Source organism: Morone saxatilis, unplaced genomic scaffold, assembly GCF_004916995.1.
Source record: "Morone saxatilis isolate NCDOM2014 unplaced genomic scaffold, NCSU_SB_2.0 Contig16, whole genome shotgun sequence".
NCBI classification, from domain to species: Eukaryota; Metazoa; Chordata; class Actinopteri; family Moronidae; genus Morone; species Morone saxatilis.
In genome coordinates, this window is record NW_023339718.1 from 21,465,467 (window position 1) to 21,469,919 (window position 4,453).

Consider the following 4,453-nt stretch of genomic DNA (forward strand, 5'->3'; position numbering starts at 1 on the left):
ATTTTCTGTTTATATCTTCATTAATAAGTCTGACAGTAAGTACATCACATTCAACAATAGAATAAAGTCTAACAGCTCCACAGAAAACACAAAATTGATCCACAAATCATTTTGGGAATGTGGGACAGAGCCACACTGAAGAGTATGAACGTTAGAGGCACACACAACAATGACTAAGGTATATTGCATATGTGACTGACTATTTTCAATATATCCCATCCTGCCTTTGACTCTCAGCTCCAAGCTCATTGGTTACTAATGAAAACTATTTTGTAAACATAAGTTTAAAAACAGTTCACAGATATGTGTGTGTGTATATATATTTATTTATTTTTAAAAGGCTCAGTAATTTCTAAACTGCTGTAAGTTTATCCTTTTAGTGTGGCTTTGAAACATTGACATTGAAACCATGAGTGCATCCTACTTTAGTTTAGTTAGTTTGGCTCTACTCGGGGATTTATGGATTTGTTGAAAATAAGAAACACATAATATTGACAGCCACATCTTTTACACTTTACATTTATAAATGTATTGGTTATATTGATATCAATAAAAGAGAACTAACTAAATGGGGAAAAGTTTGACTCCACTGTTTGTGTCTCTCTGTCTTCCTCTCTTTACTAGTATGAAGTATTGTTCAGATTATGTTGCCAAAGCTTTGTTCGTAATCAATAATGATAAGTTACCAGAGATAATAAAGTCTTATAAAATCAATAGAAGCAATTATAATAACGGTAATAACAATATGTCAAATAAAGAAGAAATGTGAATATGAAGGACAGAGGAGTTAAGCTGCAGGGGTGGACAAAATGTTTTCTGTCTTCTATCCTTCCCTCACAGATCATTTTCCTCTCTCCTTCCTGTCCCTCTCTAAACTCTTTATCCCTCTCTTTCTATTTCCTTTATCTGTACTCCTCTCCTCCTCTACATCTGTCCTTCACACTTTTTACTGTCTACTATCGTCTGTTTCTATACTCCTCTTTTTTTATTTGCTGCTCTCCCACCCTCCTCTCCTTGCCTTCATCTCTCGTGTTCTTTCCCATTTTGTCTTTTGGCATTCTCTCTCAACTGAGTGTTTTCTCCGCTCATCCTTTTGTTCTCTTCCTAACCTCCTCTCTATCTCACGTTCCTATAAAAACACAACTCATCTCCACATCACCACTGCTGCTTCATGCTGGAGAAACAAGTTAGAAGAAAGGAGAAGAAGAGAGAAAAAAAGTGTTAAAGAGGAAGAGCAGATAAATGAAAAGAATGGGAAATGAGGAAGAGGAGGAGAAGGACGATCAAGAGGAATATGAGAAAGACAGTGAGGAGTGCCTCTGAAACATTTCTTTTTTTCTCTGTCAGTGCACATGTTGATGTTGTTAGGCGTCGTCCGGGCTGCGCAGCGTCAAGCCGACAGGCTGCGATTGGATAGAACATGCATGAGTAAATAACCACAGGGTGTGTGTGCTTTGATTGTGTGTCTGTGTGTGTGTGTGTGTTTGGAGGATGTGTGTGTTTTCTTTGTTTTGTGTTGGTGTGTGGTTTGGCTCCAATATGTTCCCTGTCCATCTTTAATGCGTGTGTGTGTGTGTGTGTGTGAGTGCTAATGTTCTGTGTGTATTTATGTAAGCAAATGTATTGAATGTGTGTATAATGTTATGTATGTGTTTAATGGTGTTTGTTGGCGTGTATTTCAATGTACTTCAACAAATAAACCATTGTCACATTTTTTGGCAACTTAATAGGTTATAACTCAGGGCGGATTTTAGTTACAATTTCTGTAAATTAATTTATCTTAATTTTCTTTTTTTTTCAGATTTGAATTCACTTCCTTAGTTTAATCTTATTCATCAGAACAAGTGAAAAAGAAGCATTTTCTCTGCCTCTCTGTTGCCATTTTGTGGGCCAGGGTTTATTACTTTTTGTTAAATTTATAGCTGCATTATGTGTAATTGTATTGGCTCTAGATTTGTGATTATGTAGTTGCCGGTTCGAATCTTTAGGCTTACATTGATTACAAAGTCTGCTTCCTCTGCCTGAGAGCTGTTTGGCAAGACTCTGAACCCCAGACCTGCCCAGTGGATTTACATGCCTTTAATGATACTTAATGATAGTGTTACTTACTAAAGCTTGTTTAACAATAAATTCTGGAAATGTAACCCCATCTATAACAATTCAAGCAAAGTTAAGGTCAGATGTGGTGTGTTTAACAGGAAAAAAAGATGGTGTGCCTGTCAAATCCATTTCACTAATGGAGTTAATCACAGATGATGTCAAAAGTATCTATTTTACACTAAAATTTTTAACCCATTTCTCATTAATATTTTAGTATCTACTCTGGTAATGAAGTAAATTCAATGGATGGCAGATTTAATGACACACACCCTGTCATTTTCTAGTATTTCTATACCACAATTATCCCTTTATCTTGGCTTTAACTGTCACAAAACAGTTAAATTTAAATGTAGCGGTGTTGGGATTGCAAAATGTATTGACAGACGCAGTTTGTGACATCTTACTTCATGGGCAGATTGCACATTGTAGCAAGCAAGCAGCAAAAGCTACAGGGAACTGTGACTGTACTGGCCAGTTCCCAGTCTGTGGGAAAGAAGAAGTGCTCAGTCGGCCCTCTCTGCACTAATAAAGGTCAAAACTTTAAATGTTTACTGAGGACACAAAGTCACACATGCATGAGTTTTGACGTCACTCTTTTGTGGGCACAATCAGCAGATAACGATGCCATGGAAAACCCAAATGTTGTTAGTAGCTCAACGTCTTTAATTTAGAGCAGACCTGCTGTCTTTCAGTGGGTACAAAAGAAGCGTAATCTAATTTCACTTCATTTGGATGTGAACAAACGTTTTTCACTGAAGGGTGGAACAAAAGAGAATCCTCTAGTTTTTGTTTGCCCTCTGCCAGTGGGTGTGCTGGTACACAATGTATGTGTGTGTGTGTTTTGCACATCTGTACTTTTGGGGACTACATGGATAGAGACAATTCAATTCATCTATAACTGAGGACATTTTTTACCAATTTTTAGTTTTTGAGTTTTTGCACAGGTTAGCACAGGACTTTAGTTTGTTGTTTCTGTCCTCTTAAATCCTTCGAATGATGAAAGAATTGACAGCAAAATCACCCACGTCAAACTGGTCTTCACTGGATTCCTGACTCTGGCTGACTAAAAACCTGCACATATTAGCTTTAATCTGCAGTATGGCTGTACAATTAATCGAAATATTATTGAAATTTCAATATGGCCAAGAGCAATATCCAAATCGCAGAAGCTGCCATTTTTTAATAAAGGTAAAATGTGTGACAAAACAGTACTGTAGTGCTGCAAAGATACCCTGGACTATAAATCTTCTCCAGATGTAAGAAAACATATGTGTTTGGTACAGAGCCCAACTAATGTCACATCATCATGATTTTAATCTTTTTCTTTCAGTGAAAATCAAAATTGTGATGCAAAAATTATCATTCCCACTTATCGTGAATCAGATCATATTGTGCAGCCCTAATCTGCAGGCCATGTGATAATGTTCGGGACATATAAATACCCTGATCTTGTCAGATGTCAAAGAAAACTTGATTATTGTCTTTAAGTTTCGATACTTATCCAAGAGGCAAGGAAACACAGAGGAACTGAACTAAAACATCAGTAACTTTGTATAACGACTGTTGATGCCTCATAGTTTCATCGGAACTTTGGAATTATTATTAATTCTTATTTTTTTGCTGCAAGTGGTTACTTTTCCAAAGGTATTCTGTTGTGAACTAAAGCGCTGAACCAGATTTTATGTGCTGAGGCTGCCACAATTCTGTCATGATGAACAATATCATGTTAAAGAGTCGTTCCATCTGTAAAACAAACCAGTTTGTGGCCAAACGTCTCTAATTTGCAATCAGCACGATCTCATTTAACTGCGACTCTGTAAAAGACGGGCTCCTAATTCAATTCATTTAAATTTAGATTCCACAGATTAAAACTCCTTCTTCATGTTGTATTGTGTTTTTTTCCTCCATAATTGTGTAAGAAACAAAGTCAAAGTTTGTTTTTTTTCCCCTGCAGGCAGTTACTCTGTCAAATCCAGAAAAGAATAGTTTGAATGGAAAAGATATAAACAGGCTGACTGAGCAGAAAACTGGAAGAGATGTAAACAAAAATAAATTAGTGACAGAGAAACAGAGACAGGGAGGGACAGAAAAGTGACATAAAGTTGAGAACGAAAGAAAGACACAGAGAAGAGAAAGAAAAAACTGACTATGAGTAACAGAGAAAAATAAAGACACAAAGTGTCTGACTTTAAGTGTCATGCTTATCTGATCAGGAAGTGCTGAATGCTAACGCTCATAATACTGTAAGGGTGTTTTAACTGTTTTATAAAAAATATACCAACATTTAGGTCTGATTAGTGAACAAAGGGAGCAGCTGAATGTAACAGAGATCATTATGCAGACTATAAAACTT